The sequence below is a fragment of the Rhipicephalus sanguineus genome, chromosome 4 (genome assembly GCF_013339695.2).
Source record: "Rhipicephalus sanguineus isolate Rsan-2018 chromosome 4, BIME_Rsan_1.4, whole genome shotgun sequence".
Classification (NCBI taxonomy): Eukaryota; Metazoa; Arthropoda; class Arachnida; order Ixodida; family Ixodidae; genus Rhipicephalus; species Rhipicephalus sanguineus.
This window is the reverse complement of record NC_051179.1, coordinates 51451145-51474614: the sequence shown is the minus strand read 5'-3', so window position 1 is coordinate 51474614 and position 23470 is coordinate 51451145. Positions and strand designations below refer to the sequence as shown.

Below are 23470 nucleotides of genomic sequence, written 5' to 3'. Positions count from 1 at the left end.
ACAACGCTGAAAAGAAAGAAGGCACGAAAACTTATCTGCGCATGCCCATGCAACAGGCGAACATATCAATCCGGCACGCGTGGCGGTCTACGTGGAAGATAACTGTTAAGGCATTTGATTTCATCTTTATGCAAGTTAATCGACGGTTGGCTCACGCATGCGCTACCACTATTCTCGATATGCCATGCTTCAATCATCAGGCGCGTTTCTTCATTTCTATGCCGGTACATTACTGCGCATTCCTCAAATTTTGGCGTGCACTTACAATCTCGACAATGTAAAGAAAGATTAGAAGGTGAGCCTCCTGTTAGCGACCTCTTATGTTCCAACAATCTCTGGTTAATGCATCGCCCCGTCTGTCCTACGTAGAAGCGGCCGCAGCTGAAAGGGATCTTATATACCACACTCGTACGGCAAATCAGTGAATTTTTTGGTATGTTTTACGAAACAAATATCGGTCCGCTTCTTGTCTTTTACTCCCTCATTCTTCCTCTGCACAGCGGCACAAATCTTACCTAGCTTATTGGCAGCCGTGAAAACAACATTAACGCCGTATCTACTTCCTACTTTCTTTAGCCTGTGAGATACGCGATGAATGTACGGTATACCTACCCCACGTTTCTTCTTATCGCTTTCTGCAACCATGCTCGGACTTAACACAATAGACTTCTTTAAACGTTCACGCGACCGTGGCCACTGCATCACGAGGATACCCTACATCTAAAAGACGTGCAACCTGTGCGTTAAAGCTATCACTCATTTTGTGCTCACACGACTTGGTGAGGGCTGACTTAAGGCAAGGCATGGCGATTGCCGTTTTTTACAACTTTCGAGTGCTTTGACGAAAAATTTAACAGCGGTTTCGAAGATCTAGGAGAATACTGCCAACACACGTGGTTCTTCTGGAACGTTAAGAAAATGTCTAGAAATTGTATTCCATTATTCTGAGGCACCTCTTTAGTAAAGCTCAGCCCTCCTCCATTTAATTCAAATTTTTCACTCACGGAAGTTACCAACTTTTCAAAGTCCTCACCACTACAAAAAATCAAGTAATCGTCCACATAACGAAAAACCTTAATAACCGAATTACCTAAGGCGCCTTCCAAAAGATTGTCAATCTTGCTAGGTATAATCACTAAGAACCGGAGCAACTTTAGAACCAATACATATCCCTGATTTCTGCACATAAACGCCTTCCTTCCAACCTACCAGCGTCGACTTTAAATACATGGAAAGGATTTCTAGAAATGCCCCTGTAGAAACACCACATTTTTCGGTGAAAACCGTCTGGTCGTCTTGTTCGTTAATACATTCATTAACACATTTAACAAGTCCTCATGCGGCAAAGAATAATACAGGTCTTCAATATCCATACTAAAGGCCTTACAACAGCCGGGGTTCTCCTCAGAGAGGAACTGAACTAGCGCCTGAGAATTACGCATACGAAAAGGGTCTGAAAAAACTCAAAGAGGTTAAGCAGTTCTGCAAATAACTAGATACAGCGACCTGCCAGGTGCCTTGCTCTGAAACGATTGCTCGAAACGGAATCTCGTTCTTATGTGTTTTGGCTGAAAAAAACAATTCCAAAGTTAGTGATTTGGCCTTCTTGACATTACAAGCTATTCTCTCAAGATTATGTCTTAACAAAAGGTCGACAGCTCGTTGCCTAACTACCGATGGCTTAAGTTTTACCGTCCTAAAATTCTTTGCTATGGCTGTTAATGCTTTTTCTGAGAACAAACTGTCCGGCATAATTACAAAATACCCTTCCTTATCTTCCACGTAGACCGCCACGCGTGCCGGATTGATATGTTCGCCTGTTGCATGGGCATGCGCAGATAAGTTTTCGTGCCTTCTTTCTTTTCAGCCGTTGTGCGTCTCTTCAGTTGTTAGTCGGCGTTTGTGGTGTCCTGACTTCTTTCTTGTGTCCATGTTTGCACGCCCTGTCTTTTTAGAATGAATACTTACCAACTAGCTCAGCTCTCTGTTATTCTAAGCCATAGGGCTGACGCGCTGGAGTTTTGAGTACTGTGGCGGAGCCTGGTGGCGTGCGCCGAAGTTGCTTGGGTAGTCAAAAATGGACGCCGACCGGCGAGTTACGCAGTTCTCAGTTGCTTTGAGCGTTTTACTTAATTTTGCGCCTAGTTTTCAGGCTCAAAAAGTGCTTAAAACGTACGCAGGAACTTGTCCGCTATGCCTTCAGAGTCTGACATGTTTGACGAGCGATCCCTGCTTCAACAAACCGTGCCGAATGCAGGTGGTCCGGGCGACGGCTCTGCAGCGCGCGGTCGCCGCCGTTGTTGTTGCGTGGTTAATTGCCTCGAAAGTGGGGGTAAGGATCCTAATGTGCGGTTTTACTGGTTCCCCTGAAAGCCGTACGAAGTGGAGCGACGGAACCGCTGGATACGTGCCGTCCGACGCGTGAAGTGAGTACGCGAGCAAAACGTGGTTTGCAACGCAACGTGCTGATTACTTTTCGTACGCGCGTGCACGCGTTTATATATGTATATATATATTCCCTGTGTGCAGTCCAGACGGCACGCCGTGGCTGCCGACGGCGATCACGAGGATATGCAGCCGGAATTTCGTGGGAAACGAGAAAAACGATGCCATGAGTCACCCTGCGTATGTGCCTACGATTTTTCCGGCAGCTTACAGCCGGCTGTAAACATTGCGCGCCGTCGCTTCTCGACCGCCACCGCACGCTGACAGAATTTGACGAATTCCCTAGGAGCAAATGTTGAAAATTACGACCGTGCATGGGGGAAAAAGTGTGTTTGCGACTGAATGCGGCAGAAAACGGCACACGGCGCGAATGCGCTCATTCGGGCCGCCGACGGCTAGCCTTCGTCTCTGGACCTTTCTTGATTCCGTTTCGTCGTGTAATGCAAATCATTTCGGCTTTCTTAACAGCAGTCTTTTCGTTTATGCACTGTCGTTAATCGCGCGAGCATGCCTCGTAAAACTTAACTCGAGTTCAACGTCGTATGAGATTCGCTGCACTTGCGAGTTGCAGCGCGCCGAAACGGTTCCTTCAATCTCCTGCACGTCGTAAACATACTTGACGTTGACGAGCTTCTTGCGTTTACGCAGATTGCTTGGCCTCAAGAACTCAGCCACGCCAGAAACTGGCCGAGATCCAAAGCGCAGCACAACCGACAGCGGCGGCTCCATTGCGCATCTGAGCTTAGTGCTGCATGCGGCCGCCAGTCTGACTACTCGAAACCAAAAAACTTGTCGTAGGGGGCGCTTTTTAGCACCGTTTTCGCAGCGCCGCCTGGGCAGCCAGTCACGCCTATACATATCGCGCGCTTGCCCTTTGGCGCCGTTGTGGCGCGTTGGCTCGACGACGGAGGCGAGGCAACGCGCCACAACGGCGCCGGGGTGGCGTGTTGTTTTCCTGTCTGTCTCCTCGTCTATTGGAATGCGTTGCGTGTTGGTTGCGCGGGTTCAGGGTTGCCAAGTTTGGCTATTTTGCGCCAATTTGGCTAATTTTTTAGGCCGGTGGCGGCAGAAAAATTGTGTTGGCTACTCGGCTACTTTTTGGCTAGTTTTTTGTTGCCTCAATTTGAACCAAATTAGAGTGACCTAGAATAGGGGGAGTGTCCAAAGCGCCGGCTCCCGCGTGGGCCTTTTGCCGTGAACTCCCGCGCCGCGCCGCTGCTGCGCCGGACCCGTGGGCTTTCCGCGCTCGGGAAGCGCGCGGAAAGCGAGGGGCGTCTGCTACGCGCTGTAGTTTTTTGCGCCGCGTTTCCACACAGGGCACTTGAAGTCTACTTAACTTTAGTAATGCTGTGCGGAATGAAGCTTATACATCTTTAAGCGTTGTGTTAGTGCTGGGGCAACAACAGAGTGCGAAAAATCATGTGTCAAGCGGCATCAGCGTGGCCTAGTTCCGGTCACAGAGTTCGAGAACGTTGGTGCGTGTGTAAAAACGCGCAAAACGGAAACGCACAAGCAATGAACGAAAAAAAAACCCTATTCGCACGAGTAAGCGGGCAATAGCATCACGCATGCTCGAATTAAGAGTAATAAAAAAAGTAAATTGCACGCACAGTCAGCTGAAATACTTGCGCGCAGTGACTTCACGAGCGTTTTACTCATGGTCGCCACTGGTTTGCTAGCCATATGCACACGGCTTTATTTGACAATTCATTAGCCTCCAGAAGCTCTTTATTATGTACGGGGCACACCGGTAAGACGCAAGGGAAACAAAAAAAAAGATAAAAAAAGAGTAGAGACGGCCATACGACCGCAATGCTGTTAGCTTATTTTTGTTTCTGAGGTAGCGTACAACAAGGCTCACCGTGCTCAAAAATTTGAAAGAAAAGCAATGCCAGGTAAACTAACCTTATTCCATAAGTTTTTGCATAAAAGGCGTAGTATAGACAATGTTTTACAAATATCCAGATATCATGAAACAAAGTTGCAAATGCCCCTATTCTTGCTGTGCAAGCTGCCTGAACGAATATATATATAATCGCACGTTACATTCGATCGCTGAACGTCAGTATGAAACGTTCGCGCGAGCTGCGTGCATTGCTAAGCCTTCACCATAAGAAATGAAAACAGTTTTAAACAACTCATTCTCAACTTCAGATGTTTTCACGGTTCTCGGAGGTTAGCGTTCGCCCAGTTCAGAGACTTTACGAAAAGATGTGGACGAGTAGTTACATAAAATACACTTGTTTCTGCGGCAGTTGAGTGCGCGCCAACAGGGCACCCGACCGCAATTTCCCGCTTTTTCCTGATGACCTCAATATAGCGTCCACCACAATTTCGTGCTGAAGCTCCGGAGTACTTAAATAGCGAGTCTGCTCATTTCTTGAATAAATATAAAGAGATGACCAGACGGGTAAAGCAAGCCTCTTTTGTCCCGCAGACGCGTGCAATCAGCTGCTCTGAACTGAGAATCACGTTTGTTTTCGGGCGATCGTTCGTAACATGAAGTGAGGCATACACGATGTTGCACTGTTATCGCTTCATTTTCTTTGGTTTGTGTTTTTTTAACGCTAAAGCCTTATATGCCTCATCAAACATGAAAATTGACCGTCGGCGTCCCGCGTAGCCAACACGAGTGATGCACAATATCATCACGCGATGACGTCGACAGAACTTGTGACGTCACTATGACGTCAGTCAACATGACGTCATATGATGACGCCATCACATGACATGGTCGCTTTCCATTGCCTCCGTAATCGGCCCCCGATGTAGGCAATGTAAAAGCAGGTGAGGTGCAAAAAGCTTGCAATGCCTTCGATCCTGTCGGCAGTCCGAAACCACGTTATGTGCAGAAAGCTTTCGGAGAGGGGCGAGGGAGGATCAATGCATCGACTGACGAAAAAGACGATGGCTTTCGTTTTCGAGTCATCTCAGGGAATTCATAAGGGACCATGTTTTTTTTTTTCATGTAAATTTTTCGCATACATTTTACCTACGCGGTCAGTTCTTCAATATGTATGGGAGTCTAACATGTTGACATCGATATCGGTGACCACCACGTTTTTTATAACCTGACGGAAACAAATCGTCAGACCGTGCACACATCGTCAGAATTATTTCTGGCTGAAAGCGGGTATGCGCGCCATACACCATATATTATTATTGTTAGTCGTTACGCAAAAGGCAAGCATGTCAAGTTAGTGATGCCATGACCTATCGGTCGTGTTGGGCATACGTACATTCGTGCCCCTCCATGCCAATTTTCGTGTATACCAAGTGAACGAAACGCGAGTTACGCGAGTAATTTTTTACTTTTGGTACCGCGGCCACGCCGACTGACACATTCGGCTTCGCATGAAATGGCTTGAAACAGCAGAGCACCGGAGGCAGCCTTATAAAAGAAATCGAATGCACGAAATAAAAGATAGGATATGAAGGGTGCAAACGCGTTAGCATGCATGAGCTAGTTACGTGCATATGTGCTACGTTCTCCTGGTTATCTCCAGTTTATTCTCTCCTGCAGCAAGTTTACGTTCGTCATTGCACACGAAAGTAAGCTAAGCGCCTTTTCTCACGATGAAGTGCGCGCAGGATGCGTTCCTCAAACAGCCGCGGAAGTGTGGACCAATGCGGTGACAAACCAGCTGCAAGGATATATACAAAAACTCCGTTTCACAACACAGAAACGCGTTCTCTGTGTGATGAGTCGCTGCAGTATTGTGTTTCAGTGACGCAGTAATAAATGTTGCCCAAATTTCCACAATTTTAGCTAATAGCGGCCAAAATATCACGCGCGTAGCAGACGCTCGCCGCTTTCACGCGGCTTCAGCCGCGGAGAAAGCCCACGGGTCCGGCATGGCAGCGCCGCGGCGCGGAAGTTCACCGCAAAAGGTCCTCGCTCCTCCCATGTATTCGCGCGGCGCTTTGGACACTCCCCCTATTCTAGGTCACTCTAACCAAATTATCAATAGCTTGTGACGTCGCAGCCGCCATGGCGTTCGAGTATGCGGTGTCAAAACATGGTTATCAAGGCGTGTTACAAGCTCCCGAAATTGAATTTGGCGCTCGCATTATACAAAAGAAAGGTCTTATGCATAAGTGGCTGGGACTTGGGAGAAAACTGTTGCATGGCATCTCATTTCGCAGACTACCTATTGCTGAACACGACTTTAAACTAATTGAAAGGGAACAGGACAACCGAAAGCGCTCCGCATCCAAGGTTCTATGCACTTGTCGACATTAGAAATCGGATATCTGACGAACTGCTTGTGTCGTTTCCAAGAATTAGGGGCGGACTGCGACTCGAGAATATTAATTAGTCGAACTTCGTCATCACGCGAGAAACGATTGCCGAATGAGTACAATTTATGCTTCAGTCACGGAAACTGACTTTGTGCACACTTATGCAGCACTAATTTTTAATGTCGGTGGTACTTGTAGCCCTTTCAAGAAAAGTCACGCAAGGCGCGCGAAGAGGACGTCATTTCTGCAACAGCGTAAGAAACTTCATCATCCGGCACGAAATGATTGCTAAAGTGAACAATTTATGCTTTATTCTAAGAAATTATGATATTGAAGTGTTTCTGGTGTACTTCTTTACGTTTCCACCAAAAGGCTACTGAATTCAGTCATTTGAATAACAAGGTCGCAGTCGTTTTCACACACGCGTGGCTACTTTTGGCTACTTTTAGTGCCCTTGGCTCAAGTTGGCTACTTTCTGGCTAGTTTTTCCGATTAATTGGCTATTTTTTGTCTTTTCGACCTGGCAACCCTGCGCGGGTTGTGTGTCTGTTCATGCGCGTCTTCGGTGGTGTTGGTGTTGACGCCGGCTCCGTGCACGAAGTGACGCGGTTACGCTTGGAGGACGGAATATTCCTGGAGCTGCGGACAGGAACAACGGGCGCCAGTTAACGGTGAGTGTACTGCTTTCGTAGGTATTAATTATACAGCTTTAGCTCGGCGTCTGCAGCAGCTCTGCGGAAGTTATCTGCCAGCCATTTCCAACAGCAGCCTGTGTCCGCAGGGCTGTTGCGGATGCCCAACTAAAGCTGTCAGTTAACGAGTTGCCACCACTATGCGCGTTGCTGTGCAAGCTCCCTTATAGTGAGCGATGCAAACAATTATCAAGGGTCATTTTTTGCTGATCGCACGTTGTGTCTGCGCTACTGAATGTGCAAGATGTCTTTTTGAGATGCACTTTAGTCTACTTCATAACATTTCCATCGACCTTGAGTATGGAGCGTGCTTCGGCGCGTGGGAACGTGAAAAAAAAATTCCTGTGTACAGAACGCTCAGACGCACTATATATAATGGCTTTTGTTGGCTTAAGGACGGTAGTTTGAGGTGCAGATATAGTACGATGCTTCCAGAACGTACGCGGTAGTCATTCAAGTTGGACACGCTTCACCGGTAAAGTGGAAAAGCTCTAGACTTTCGACGGCGCGCGTTGGTGCGGCCGCGGCCGTGCACTCTTCCCTCGTTTCTGTTTGCTGTTTTCGTGATTTGCATACACTGCGATGACGTTGGGCGTTATTACAGAATCGAGTGAGTGTGCGTGATTGTGGGAGCTATGTGCGGTAATTCTAGCATATGACATGTCTGATCTCGACGTCAAAAAAACTTGGTTCCTGACCATGCCTGTTTTCATTTGTTGTTTTGTTGTTAGCCTTTATTATGTCTGTGTGAACCACTTATTGTGTAGGTTTTGCAAACCTTTACTGCAATTTCATTTTCTCATCATAATATCACGTTCTTATTTTCAGATACCGTTTTTCATGGTGCTCACGCTGAACAGGAGCGACAACCTAGCAAGCCACAAGTCTGATGTCTCCAGCCGTCACCACTTCTTGATTTATTTTAATCATAAGAATAAATATGGAAACATGATGCCAATTTCTGCTGTTTATTTAGCACCATATAACACTGTGCACATCACAGTCACACATTTTAGTTGGCTATACTCATACAAGCATGTAAATGAGGAATACCTTATCTTCTTAATTAGAAATCACTGACCACCTTTTCGCGCTTTCTATATAACTTTGCTAGAAAATATGTGTTGTTTTGACGAGTTTTATTAAAATATAGCTAAAATTGAACTATTCTTTTTTTGCAGTCGCTGGGCAGAACGGCAAGTATTATTGGACTTGCTTAAAATGAATACTCCACTATTTTCAACAGTAGTCGCGCAAAAGTAGAGCAAGGGTCAAAGGAGTAGCTTAAAATACTTGTAGAGTCGCTTGACGCTTCGGTGCGGGTCACTTGATCCCCGTAGGAGTGTTACCGGCAAGAGTCGTCTGACTCCCTATAAGTGGTAACGTGATCCTTCGGATGCGAGTCTTTCCACTCTTCCTAGAGGGTCAGGGGACTCTCCTGGAGCGAGCCGACCCTGACCCACCAAGAGAGTCACCGTGACTATTTAAAGAGAGTCCTATACGTGGCAAGTCAGAACTCTCCGAAAAGAGTCACGCATACTCTTTTTTTTTTTTTTTAGAGTGTAGCACGCTGCCACAAATATAGGGGATAATTGATTTCAGCGATGGATCTGGGACTAACATGACGATGTGTAGACCGCGGCAGCATAGATGTTCCGGAAATATATCAGCTCCTTAGGCCGACGCACATAACGCGATGTATTTAGCCCAACCCTCCAAATTGTGGCGCATTCTACTTATATGTGTGCAAGCAAGCGCTATTATCGTGGTATTTGCCGTAATCATCATCATTATACACCACAGCTATCGTCATCACACCTGCCCAGAAGGACGAAGAAGAACAAGTACGGGCCATGAACGAACAGCATGCAAGCGGTGGGTGCCAGAAATCTTAATGTTTCGCAACTTTTCCACAGACCACTAAAATTTTTCGACAGGCCACTCACGAGTACCAGTAACTGCCTTTATTGGTACTCATCAAGCAGTAAATCATTGGTACTTTATTGGCACTCTCATCAAGCAGTAACCATCAGGAGAGCGTTATATCCTGTTCTTAAATTATAGCATCAGCTTTTCACTTCCCTCCGTAAGAATGCGCCGGTTAGAATTATGTTTTATCTTCTAGTTATTTTTCCGATATTTCTGCTTCTATGCGGCTCATTGTGGCATTCTGTTCCTGTTGGTTATAATTCTTTCAGGCTCAAGTAGCAGCGATGGGGGCAAGGCGAAATGGTCTCCACCGTCTCCGAGCCGCACCGACGGCATTCGACGCGTGGGATACCTGCTGCCGTTCTACCTGTCTCCATTCCTAATCGAAGGCTCCAAGGTACGCGAGTTTACGAACATTCCATGTTGTCCTGGGAATCGGCGCACAAAGATCAATTATAGGTCATAACGTTCTTTTCTTATTGCGAAAAGACAACACAGGAAAAAAAAAGACAGGACATTGCGCTACTCTCGACTACATTTAGTCCCTTAAAGTAAGTTTGCCGTGGTTGAACGCAGTTAAACCAAGTTTGTCGGTCGATAGCCCGATTTTGCTTGCTTTGGGAAAGGACGAGATCATTGGTTCGCAGATATGTCACGTGATGATGTCATCATATGACGTCATGATGACGTCATATGGTGACGTTTAAGGGGGCCCTGCAACACTTTCCCAAGTAATCGTGTAATGGCTTCATTAAAAGGGATTGCCTCCCGAATCGACTGTCGCAAACATTTTTAGAACCCGTCAAGTAGGAGTGGAGAGACGGGAATTTCGCTTTAAGCGCTTTCTCTCTCTTTTCGTACCAGCGAGTGCGCTGAAAGCTACGCAGGGTGGGGATGACAAGGGGGTCAAAAGATGCGTCCCTTCGTCTTCGCTCGTCATGACCTTGAGCCCTCTCTTTTCATTTTTTCTTCGAACGCGCGACTTACTTTCAGTGTGATCGCACGCCAGCGCGCGGGCATGTGCCGGCATCCCGCCGCGGCCACGCTAACTATGCAGCTCACGGTGCTCAAATCAGCCAAAGGCCGTGGGCGTTGGGTAAATTGCGCGGTAATTTGGGTATATGGCATCATTTGTAGAGAGTAGAGGGAGCGATTTCTAGCCGACTTTGAGAATTAATTGTAAATTCCAGGTCGCGGGCAGCGATATGATGTTTGACTCGTGTGCGACCGGCAGCGTTTTCTGACCATACTGAAAAACTATTGCAGGGCGCCTTTAACCTTATTGCGTGTCTTGCTTTAGGCAATGACGACGGGAAGTCTATAGACCAGATTTTTCTTAGCCTCGTAGCGCGAGTGTCAGCCGCGCCGCTACTCTCGACACCAGGCGCCGCCTGGTGGTGCAGACGACGGCGGGGGCTGCTGATGGCGGGAGGTAATAGCCGCGCTTGCGTCGCGTGTTCGCTTGTGTCAGTGCTTTCAGAGCTGTTAGAAAGTTGCGGTCTCAGTTGCTTGATTGCCGCACACTCGGAACGGCAGTGCAATGTATAAAAATTCGTCCGGGTGGCACTGCGCCGTCGTTGGGTGCCCGAACACCGAGACAAAAAGGAAGCGGCTGATGCAACAGACCTGCGACGTTCACGGGAACACGAGCGGCTTATGTTTGTCCAGCGTGTATTCCAGACGTTTTCAAGGCCCTTGATTTCGATAAGTAATATGTGAGCTGGTGCTTTTGCTCAGGAGGCCATATGTTCTACCTATTCAAAGGGCTGCACTGCAAGTGTATGGGTTAAAACAGGACCACCTGCTGGATGAAAAAAAAATAATAAACTGAATTACTAGAACGACAACGACGAATCTTGAATTGAGAAAGACAGTATTCATGCACCTCACCAGATATTTTCTCAAACTGCGAAGCCAATTAACAAATGTTTCTTAATTTTGCCTGAAGAATTACAGGCGCCACCGCAGCTGCCGAGTGGAAAAAAGCTTCAGTTATTAACATGCACAGAAATTTGAACACGCGGTTGTTTCATCTTGCTTCTGAAATCCAAAATGCGACCACCTTGGTTGTAAATTTGTTCAAAAAGGCGCAGGTAAACCTCGATGTAACGAACTGTTTTCACTTTTTACAACTTCATGTCTATAGAAGATATGTATTTTGAACCTCACAGCCGCGAGGCATGTCGACCTGTGGTTTCATAACAACGAAGTTTTACTGTGACAGCAAAGGAAGGTCGAGGCGATAAATCCTGATCCGGCTCAATTGTGATCGAAAGTGCCCGTGTGACAGGGATCTTGTCATTGCAGGGGCGATCCTTCAATTGCAGTTAAGTATATCCTGAACGAGGCACGTCGCGACAGAAAGTGCACGCGTGTGCGCTGCTTGGTCAGGATCGAACTCAATCACTATCGGATTCAAACGTAATCTCCGCTACAGCGTTCTGCGTTCAAAACTGAAATAGTCGCCTAATTAAATTCATCCCGTTGAATTTTGCGAGAGAGCACAAAACAGCCATCGTGCAGCACGAAGTCGGACGGTAGCGCGGTACGAAAATATCTGTCGCTGCTGTCTTTCAGAAAAAAAAAAGAAGATACAGCTTACTAGGCTTCATCTGGCCGTTATCATACGCAAATCCGTAAGTTTAAAACGTTTCTTGATATGATACAGTTCTAAAAAAAGAGGAGTGGACAACTGCACGGCGTTGCAACTATTCAAACTTTCGTGACGATGTTGCTGAACGTTCTCGCGATGTTTGGCAAGCTCCCTGGCACAATTCCACTGTTCGAAAATGTAGTCGTATGAAAGAAGATGCACGTTCCGACATTCAGAGAAGACTGAGCGGCTGCAGCGCTCGCGAATCTGCCATCGCCCGCTACTGAGAGCCACAAACGTGGTGCATCGCGCTGTACGCCAGCGCGTTTCAGCAGCCCCCAAGCAAATGCTCGCACCGCGGCGCCTCGGTCGGCCAAACATGGCGGCCCCCTACGAGCGCTGGAAATTCTGGTCTATAGACCAGAACACAGCGAATTCCATGCGCATCGCCATATTGGCATCGCGCGTCGCGCCATCTATCGCACACGCGACAAACAACATGCGCGGGCTGCCACGCCAGCAGACGCTACACAGAGCAAACGTGAAACTCCCGAAACTCAGCCCGTCGGAGAGCGTGTTTCGCGTCTTTTCTAGCCTAGACATTTTCGCTGATTTTATTGGAACATCAAGAACATCTTTCTCATGCAAGTCCACAATGTATACAGTACGTGCTGAGTGGGCTGCGGGAGCAACCTCGTCAGATACGTACGCTGTTACATTTGTAAAAAAACGTTCTCGCTGTAGTACGCGTGAATCGTAATTGCAGTGCAGCTCGCGAAAGAGTGAAACGATGTTTTGTTGCCCCCTATTACAAGTTGTGCACAAAGTTTTGTGAAAGCTCATCATTTCAGCATGCATCGCGTAATAATTAGAGTACGCTTTACGGGTAGTTTCCCGGAACGTAATTTTTGTTTCACGAGCGCTCTTACAATAATGCGTCTTGCTCACAAAAGCGTGCTATCAGAGAGTATAACCTGCAGTATCGTTCAGCGATCCCTTTTGGAAGCTACCTGCACGATTTTATTCTTGTAACGATGGTGCTTTACAAGCGAAACTGTGCTACTCTTAGCCGGTTAGCTACGCCTGCGACGTAAAGGATACTGGCGCGAGTACAGTTTACTTACGTGCCAATATATGTATGACGTGCAGCTGGATGCTTAGTGTCCAAATAAATTTGGGGACATCAAACACTGAAATGAAAGCACGAAATTCTGGACAGCTGTTGAGGAGCACCGTGCCATTTACTACCTTTTGAAGACGAAATGTCGAAGGCGTGGATGCCATCAAAAGCCCTAAAGCATAATACTACGTTGAAAGTGGCAAAGCATGCTGATTGCTTGTGCTTGAAAGCACTACCTTGCACTAGATTTTCGTCAAAGGAAACGCTCAAAGGTATGAAGTGCACCCCCACACAAAGCTCGCGCCTGCCTTCAACCCAGCTGCGTGTCACCCATATTAGGTTCGCAAAATGAAATAGGTGGGCATCACACTGCAGAATACACGCAGTTTGTGTACTTACTCGCGCATTTTCACTCGGCTCCTAGTTTTTTTGCTTGAATCACAGTTATCCACTCGCGGCTAAGCTGAAAACACCGCACCGGCACTATTTCCGCGGCGCGTCGTAATCGTCGCAGACAACACTAATATCCTCTTGTTGCGCTGCTTGTTTTGGCATCCAAAGACGACGCAGTAGTGCCCAGACGAGCTCTTATACGCTGAAGCGGCGTGAACGGGTACTTTTTTGCACTTTAAAGCCTCAGAACTGCAGCTTGCCCTGTTTACTTGGTGCAGCCCGCGCGCGCCTTGGCAGCCCCGATCAGCCCGGCGTCTGGGTGCGAGAGTATCCGCTCGGCTCGCCAGCAGCCTGGGTGCGAGACAGGCGTGCTCTGGTGTATATACAAGGAGGTTAAAATTGTGTATATACACGCTTCGAATGCACGCCGCTAGAGTGGAGCCAACGCGCAGTGAGGATGGATGCTATGAGCGTCCCCTTTTGTAACGGGGCGGTGACATGTCTGCCACCAGGCTCGAAGAAAAAAAAAAAAGCTTCCTTGTTTTATGTTGGCCTAATACCTTATTTACATTGATTAAATCTATGTTATTATACCAAAAAAAATATAAATTCACGGTCTTTCTCTCTGCCTCTTAAGGCAGAATGACCCTATTTTTCCCCCCATTATTTATTTTTGTTCTTTATCTCTACTTTTCTGCCACCAATACTCTAACCGTCTCTTACTTATTTCTATCGCGGACGTGTTCAGCTTTCCATTGTTGTCCCTAAAACCCAAGGCTTCATGTAGACTCGTGCCCACACGTATACCTGGGTGAATATCGCCACATTCAATCAGTACATGTTCCATCGTTTCCTTAGTTCCTCCGCAGCATGTACATTGTTCTTCTTCGTTACTGAATCTCGCTTTATAACTACGCGTTCTAAGGCAGCCCGACCTTGCTTCAAACAGTAAAGCGCTTCCCCTTGAATTATCATAAAACCTTTCCCTCCTTATTTCGTTTTTTCCCTTTCGGTAGTTACTCAGGGCCGGCTTCTTTTCCATCGCTGCCATCCAATAAGTCCTCTCCGCCTCTCTGACCTTCCGCTTAATGCTCCTTGTTGCCATATCGCCCGCACTGCTAGCCGTATATTTACTGGTGAGCCTCCTAGTTCTCTTTCTCCACTGCGTGTCAACGCTTTTTCTATACAAATACCTGAAAACCTTCTCTGCCCATCTACTCTTCTTCATTTTCCTCAGCCTCTCTTCGAATCTCATTTTGCTCTGAGCTTCCCGCACTTCAAAGCCTGTCCATCCCATATCACCCTTTACAGCCTCATTTGTCGTCTTCCCGTGAGCGCCCAACGCGAGGCGGCCCACCGTCCTTTGATTTACATCCATTCCTGATTGTACCTCTGACTTCATGCACACCACTGAGTTCCCAAATGTAAGCCCGGGACCATCACACCCTTCCACAGCCCTCGAAGCACCTCGTACCTATTGTACCCCCATAAAGCTCTGTGCTTCATAATGGCAGCATTCCTCTTTCCCTTTGCTACCGATGCTTTCTCTTGTACCTCCATATATCTATTCCCCTCATTTACCCATACTCCGAGGTACTTGTACTCGCTTACCCTCGGTATTTTTTGGCCCTGTATAAAGACCGCATGGTCTTCGTGATCATTGAATACCATCAATCCACATTTGTTGCACTAAATCCTAGTCCTAAAGCCTCACATTCCCTTCCGCATATATCTGCCAGTCGCTGTATATCACCTTGACTGTCCGCAAATAAGACAATATCATCAGCATAAAATAGACCTGGAAGCTTCTGCTCAACCATCGTGCCGACCTGTTTGTGTGACAAATTAAATCCAATGTTGCTACCTTCTAGCGCTTTTTCCATCCTCACCATGTATAGCATGAATAACAGCGGGGACAAAGGACATCCCTGTCTCAGCCCCTTGCTGATTTTCAACGCTGTCCTTGCTACTTATTCCTTCCCATTCCATACAAACTGTATTTTCTCGGTATATTTCCCTCAAAAGCTGTATACAGTCGTCACCTATGCCCACTTCTTTCAGTATATCCCACAAAATTTCCTGATTAACGTTGTCATACGCCCCGGTAATATCTAGATAAGCTACGTATTAAGGGCCTGTTTTCTATTTGCGATATTTCTATACACTGGGTAAGAACAAACAGATTATCATCTAACCGCCTGTCGATTCGAAATCCATTCTGAAGTTCTCCCAAAATATCATTTTGTTCTACCCACGCTTCTATTTTAATTTTACTGCCTGCATCGCCAACCTGTATAGCACCGATGTAATGGTTAGCGGTCTATACGAGCGAATCTTATCCTTTTCTCCCTGCCTTTATAGATTAAGTTCATTCTACTTTTTCGCCAACTGTCTGGTATTTCCCTCTCCTGTAAGCACTTTTCTACGGCTTTCAGCAGTGCTTCTTTAGTGTTATGTCCGAGTTCGTTCATGAGGCTGACGGGAACCCATCTAAGACCGGGTGTAGTGCGCCTAGGAATTTTTCCTTCGGCTTTCTTCCAATTGAAATTCTCTAGTACTACATCTTCGTCGGTTGCACTCCTTTGCGCACTTTTACTCACCGGGGGAATCCCCTGGGCGACCTTTTTAAACGAATCGGCTGTTATCTTTCGGATGTAACCTAGCGCTTCGTACCCTTCCAATTGATTTCCTCCTTCATCGAGAATATGTTGCGTTGTGACAGACTTCCTACCTAGCGCCTTTATGTGGCTCCAAAATATCCTAGGCGCGGCCTTCTTCTTTTCGCGAATCTCTGTCGTCCATCGTTCACTTTCACCTTTAATTTTTGCCTCGACTAATTTCTGCACAATGGATTTTTGCTCTAAATATATTTCCCATATTTGGTTGACTTCGTCCTGTGGCCGCTTCTCCTTTTTTCTTGTCTGTGCTCCCGTGATGCCTCACGTCGCTTCTCGATCGCCTCCCGGATTTCTTTGTTCCACCAACTTTTTGGCTTTCTCTTTCCTTTCCAACAAATAGTTTTCTTCTCTTTTCCATTTCTTTTATGATTATATGTAGCAGCTCACTATACTTCCAGTCTTTACCTGGTAGGGTCGTCTACTTTTTCCTCGACTCTTGCGGCTATATTTGTATTTGTCATTTAGATACAAGCTGCCAACTTTTGATTCTATGTTCTTATTATCAGTTTTATATCCCATTGTAATATGCGTTTATGATCACTACCCAAGCTGTTAATGCCTTCCTCGTCTATTCTCATCTCTCTAAGTTTGTCATATATTCCTTCTGTCATGAGACAATAATCAATGCTCGATTGCCGGTTTCCGACTTCCCACGTGATCTGCCCCTCACACTTAGGCCCCACGTTAACTATCTCAAGACTATGTTGCTCGCAGAGATCTAGCAATAACTTGCCATTGGTGTCTGAATATCCGTCAAGGTCATGAATGTGAGCGTTCATGTCCCCTAGAAGGATTATTTCGGCATCAGGACCAAATTCTTTAATATCGGTGCTTATGCATTTCACTATCTCCAGATTCTTTTCTCTGCAGTTATTCCCCGTCCACAAGTAGCTACCCTAGCCACGTTTCTCTTTCTCACCTACTGTGCCCCGAAATCCACATGTGCTTCTGAACACGTTTGTTTCACTTCTATCCAATTTTGTTCTGCTTATGGGAATCAGCATTCCACACCCCCAACCTGCTCCTTTGCTGATGTGATCCTGTTACATCGTTCCCAAAGATAATTGGCAATATGTGGTCAGGCCTCTTCCAAGTCTCTAAAGGTGTGTTCTGGAACCGCATAAAACACCTATCTGTTCCTTGCTTAACTGATCCTCAAGCTCTAAACCATTTTGCCTTTTTCTGCCACCCTGCATGTTTATGTAACTAATTGCCAACACGCGCCTTTCTCCCTTCTTTTACCTTTTCTCTGGTTTTTTCGCTACTGCCTGCTCAAAGAGTCCGCTTGGTTGTTTTCCTCTTTACAAGCTACCCTGGGCACCGAAGGGCCCGCGTGCCCCCCAAAAAAGCTACTGCGCGACCTGCACCAGCTTGGATGCAGCCAGCGCCCCTGGCGGTAGCGGCACGAAAGGCTCGTCGGGAGCCGCTGTTCGTTATCGCGAACGCCCCGCACCAGCCTTTCGCTGAATCTCTTTCAACGGTGTTGAGATTGACTGAGCTAGGTCAGATTCGTGGAACCGGGCGGTTCCCCGGTTTGTAGCTGGAGGAATACAACTGTTGCTCTAAAACTGTTGCGAATACGCACCAACTAGACCGCCATCGCATTGCGGTGATCAATAGTAAGGCCACAGGAACCGATCACTATAGTAATCGGTTCCTGTGGCCTGATGCATGGCACGGTAGATGCATCTGCCGTGCTGTCAGAGCAGATTTAGCACAATGGTGACCTATACTAGCATACGTATTCCAGTATGCCGTACGACGTGTCCAGTGATGGTGATGGTGGCGTTGGTAGGGATGATGAGGATGAATATTATGATGTGGTGGAGGAGAAGGATTTTATTAGCATGGCGCCAGAAGTGGGGCTACGGAAATGCCACCTGGCCCGTTTGATTTAATCAGGGCTTTAGTACACTTCGTACACTCTAACATTTTGCCAACGTTCAGATTATTATTTTATAACTGCGTAGAGCTTTAGGGGCCCGGCTTGTCGTCCATCCACTGTCCCATGTAGCATAGTCACGCAGTGGTCAATACTGGCGTAAAAAAAGGCTAACAATGCTCAGAAACAGTGTAAGGTAAGCTAAAAAGGTCTGTAGAATACTACAAAGGCCAGAAATAACGAAGAATTAATCGCCGTAATTTACCTAAAATTGCGAAAAACTCTTCTGAAACATCTGGCTGATACCCGCGCAGCGCAAGAGAGGGCGGCACCGCGTCAGCAAGTGCGCGAATGTCAGATGAATCCCTGGGTTGCCCTAGAGTTACTGTATATGCTACCTTTAGGTAGCAGAGTTGCGCATCTGTCTTCCAACGCCGCTAGCAACCATGCATTGCGGAGAAGCTGCCGCTTGGGCCAATTTTTTATTTCTCGACGCCGCCGCTGCAGCGAACCGAATTAACACTATAGCCATCGATAGCCAATGTTTATCGCCGGTCTTCCACACGCCAGACAGGTTAATCGGCGTCACGGTAGGCATGTCGCCTGCAAAAACGAAGTGCGACTTCACCGCATAGCTGTGGTTGCTAGCCGGACCTATGCGCAACTCTGCTACCTAAAGGTAGCATATACAGTGACTCTAGGTTGCCCGTGATACGCACTTCCCCAGGTTTCACGGTAGTGGAGCTACATTAAGCGCAGGGTTTAGAGCTACGCCAAGACCTACATTAACCGCAATTTTGATCATTTTGATCCTTCACGTAAACTATCTATACATGTGCGATTTTCACGCGCTGTTGAGTCCCTGTCGGCGTCTTGGCACCACCAGGGTCGCTGTCGACGCACGAGTGCCCGTGACCGTGGGCGTCACAGGGCCGCAAGCCCTCCTTCGGACGCAGTCGCAGTCACACCGGCCAGCACACATACTCGGCGGGGAACTGGAATATACTACCTGTCGCGCCGCACGCCTCTACGCGTCTTCCGCCTCCGTCCTTTCGTTTTCTTGATTTTCTCTTTCTGGGCGTTTGCGCGGTGCTTCCTGTTGCGTGAATACAAAGTTCTCATATATAGACACGAAACTACGCTATACGAAGCTACACAACAAGAAGCACATAACCGCAGATATGCGTAGATGACTATACAGAGAACGATTATACTATAAGCTTTGCATCAATTTTAAAAGAACCGTAGCAGGCGTCGCTTTTTTCTTTGCGGGATGCTGACCCCAAAGTGACTCTGTGAATGACCACTGTTAGCGTACGCTGTCTCTGTTCTTGCGTGGCGCTCAGTGCTTCCAATGAAATGGATTTCCAGAATGCGTGGGATCAGCCGGAATTTTTCTCTTTCGTCGGATTATTTCTCGTAGACTTCCTTCCCCTGCGCGATCACTATGTCGGCCTCGAGATAATCAAGGCATTATTCATTAGGCGGAGGGTTGACAAGTGTGTTAGCACGGCATCTGTGTCACTAACTGACAGGGAACTGGCCTTTCTTCACGGCCACATTTAATCGATTTCAAAATAAGGTCTTCATATGCCATTATGCGTTTTGGCAGGAATTTGCTTGATTGCTTAAAGAAAATCAGGCGAAGCTTGCACTAAGCAATGCAAGGCTTGAAACGGCGAAAGTGGACGATTCTGAAGACTAATCTGGTTGCTTCTAAGCCTTAGATAGGTGATGCAGGTTGCTTCTATGTTGATTCTCAGCGCAGAGAGGTTCGAGTTAAACCACAGACAGTCACAGATACCGCACGGATGTCCGAACTACAAAGACAGAACCTCGCGCTGAAACCAAGCGATCGCACCTCTCATAGAACTACGGGCACGTCGTCGTTAGCGAAGGCCTTCCATCGCTTCGGGGTCTTCTCGCAGCCGCCGTTGCCTGTCCCGTTTCCTAGCATTCTCACCGCCACCTATTTCTTCATAAAACATACGGACATTAGTTAAAATCGTTGTTGGCCTAGTGTGTCGTTCATACTTGAAAGTAAAACGTTGCGCGAAAAGAAAAAAAAAAACACGTTCACTAGGTAGGTACGGGGACATGCCCAAAGGAATCTGGAAGCCACATGTTCGAAATCCCAGCTCCGTAGCCTCTTTCGTCTTCCAGAAAACGCAGATTTAGCCAGCAGGAATTGTCGCAGCAAATGCCCGACGTCTAAAAAAAAGTACAAAGTGCCACTCAGACTGAGTGACATCAATTTCTGCGGTGATTCACCAAGGTGAACATGCAGTGTCAATCACTTCTATTCCTTATCTTTAGCTCCTCTTCACAATATTAAAAATTGATGCAAAATCGCATCTTACCAACTAAATATAACATTGCGCTGTTTACTGCACCTTTGATTCAGAGCAGTAAAGCATCTAGACGCCATAGGACGTGATCAAAGCTACATGCCATAAATGGCACAGAAATGCAGATGAAGAACTGCCGCAGGATACCTTACCTGGCTTCCTTTTTCGACTTCGTTTTCGGCGATGGCCCCTCCGTATCGCTGGACAGTTGTGCTTGAGGCTGTTTCACATGGTTTTATATTCACCCATACTGCTCACGATACTACACCACATCACATAGTAATGCTATTACATAGCCGCAGACAAACCACTGGACGGTCGCATAAACGCTGGTAACATCTTGCTACGATGTCAAACCAACAAGCGCGTGCAACTTGTTCGTTGTACGAGAGTTGTCCATGCCAACGGAAAATTGAAACTGCGTTTAAGGTTTCTGCCGATGTGGCCGCCTCGCAGTGACTTAGAAACAGGTCATAGTTACGGTATTAATATCAATATTTTAGAGTTGTTGCTTGCGCCACTGTATCACTGTACCAGAGTAGCTGCCGTCCAGCCATATCATGGCATGTTGTACCGTAATATATAGGAACACGTTTACGGACAACCTAACCCTACGCAATCCATAAAGTCACCTGAAATCTGAAACAGTACACGAGAGCAAGAAAAAGTGTCTCAAATGTGCCACTTCCTAGTGTAAAGCGAAAACTACGCACTAATATAGCTTGCATAAGCTAACGAGAGATGGCACCGTGTGCCGCGGAATGCCTTTCATACTACGTGTATATAAATTTATTGTTTACTTTTGTTATTATTCTTATAATTATTTATTATTTTATTTATTTGATTTATTAAGCTAGGACGCCAATAAGGGGTCCACCCGGTACAAAGGCTGATTAGCCACATATCAGGAAGTCTCACCCATTTTGATTTATTAGCAGCCCTTGAAGCCCTCATTACGTCTGTCATGTCACCCCTGGTGGATTATGCACACAGTCCAGGCTCTTTACTACTTAGCTTCCAGTTGATGATACGGGCAGAAATAGCGATGCTGGAGCCTTGTGGAATCCCTTCTTGAGAAAACTTTCCGTAACTTATTAAGCAGATTGATATCATATTGCTATCTCTGTATGTTGATCTCTTATCTGTACGTATTTTGCGGTGTAAGCCACCGTCTCTAACCTCTATATGTCTCTAATCTATCACTACATCTGCACTTGTCTAGATATATTTATATATTAATTCTAGGTCTGTTAAGAACGCAAGAAGAAAGAAACATACGTACCATTGTGCTTGTGGTTGCAAATGTATGTCAAGGCGAAAGAAAATTGATGTGCGCAAGAAAGAGCAGACGACATAGAGATTTACCAAGGAGAATGTTCACAACACTTTTATTTATCTTTCAAGCAGTGTGCGATTCGAACTTAGCCATGAAAGCATTGAAAGCGTCTACATCAGTCTACGCAATACTTAGAAATCTTTAAATTGCCGAATTTAACCATAGCATCCTTGAGGAAATGGAGGCGATTAACAAACAGCCTCAGCTGAGGAACAGTCCGATGTACAAACAGCTGACACAACGAGCTACACTAAGAAAAGATCCACGCTGCCCCACCTTGAAAAACATGCTGACCAGAGGTCTGACAATGTGTGGCGTCTGTGATATCAATAAATTCTGTAAGGTTCCACGGTCCAATGACGTTGCCTTTAGCAGCTCATGTATTTAACAGTAACAATTTGTGTAGATGTGAAGAGAAAATACACAGCGCGGACAGCATGGCACTTCAAAGCGGATCCTTAGGCACATCCATAGAAGACTCGTACACTGGATAAATTACGAGCACGGTTGCTTGCACCGCGACCAGTTTTATTGTGAATGTGAAAAATGATTGACGGGGGTTAGTGACGCGCAAGGGCCAGAGATGGACAAAGAGCGCCATAGAAGCGATAATAAGTTGTCAATGGCAGGATGAATTGCTAGTGGTAGATGTAGCAGGGCTGTATAATGGCCTAAAACTTGTCGCTAAAAGCACGTAGTGTAATAACATTACAATCACGGCAATGACTGACGTCAGTGTTATGAACGAAATGGGAGTAAAGCACACAAATGGGTACAACCCCGAGTGTCAAAAATGGGTGTATTTGCCATGCCCAGAAAGTTCGTTGGCGAGGGTAAACACCCACCCCTTTCCCACTTATCCACATTGTGCACTTTTGTGATGGCGTCTAGAAGTTCTGAATTTGGCATGAGCGTCATGAAAACAAACAGAGACCACGTACGAAGCCCTCACTTCCAACAAGATTGCATGAAAGAAACATGCCCGATATCAAGCCAAGGGATACTACAAACGAGCACTTCGACCTTTCCCATCACAAGATGATTATACAACAAATCCGATCAATGGGTGAAACAAACACTCCAAGGTCAGCCCACCGGTCAGAGCCAAATAAACAAGTTCTTTAACAGATTCCAAAAGCGGATGTCAATCAAAATAAACTATCACTCCGGACGTCATACCACCGCGATCGCCAGCCCAGAAATCGCGATCGCCAGCACAGCGGGAGCTTCACGACGAGAGACTTCCCGTCCTGTCACTTATATCATCAACGTGTTTGCGGACAGAATTAGAAATTATGTGTGTGCGAGAACTTGTATGAAACCCTTGTTTATGACAAGAAAACGGTTTAAGAATTTCTTTAAGTGAGTGAAAGAACCGCACTAAAGTAAACTCTTCAGCAAACCCAAATAGGTGCTTCGAACGCTTCTACACAATGACATTTCAAAAGAAATCATTCAATGGTTGATATAACCACCCCAAGTTCAAACCTCGGGCAAAAAAGCCAAACGTTCTCATACCGATACTGCACGACGAATCATGTGCAAATCAGTTCAGCGAATGAAACGCAGCGAATGAAACGAATGAAACGGGAATAAGCCAAATGGGCTTCTACCGATACGAGAGAACGAATCGTAAGCAAATCAGTTCAGTGAACGAAAAGTCCCGAGTTCAAACCTCGGGAATAAGCCAAATGGGCTTCTACCGATACAAGAGAACGAATCGTAAGCAAATCAGTTCAGTGAACGAAAAGTCCCGAGTTCAAACCTCGGGAATAAGCCAAATGGGCTTCTACCGATACGAGAGAACGAATC

The 23470-nt window shown here is 46.5% G+C and overlaps 1 protein-coding gene across 9 annotated transcripts in view; it reads left to right on the top strand.

Annotated features, from left to right (window-relative positions):
• LOC119389978 (uncharacterized) overlaps window positions 1–23470 on the top strand; it is a 137028-nt gene that overhangs the window by 54046 nt on the left and 59512 nt on the right. For 2 of the 9 annotated variants that reach the window (XM_049414610.1, XM_049414612.1), the window contains exon 2: window positions 9578–9705. The exons of the other annotated variants lie outside the window; for them this stretch is intronic. The gene's annotated coding sequence lies outside the window, so the exon portion shown is untranslated. The remainder of the gene's footprint in view (window positions 1–9577; window positions 9706–23470) is intronic. 9 annotated transcript variants of the gene reach the window in all.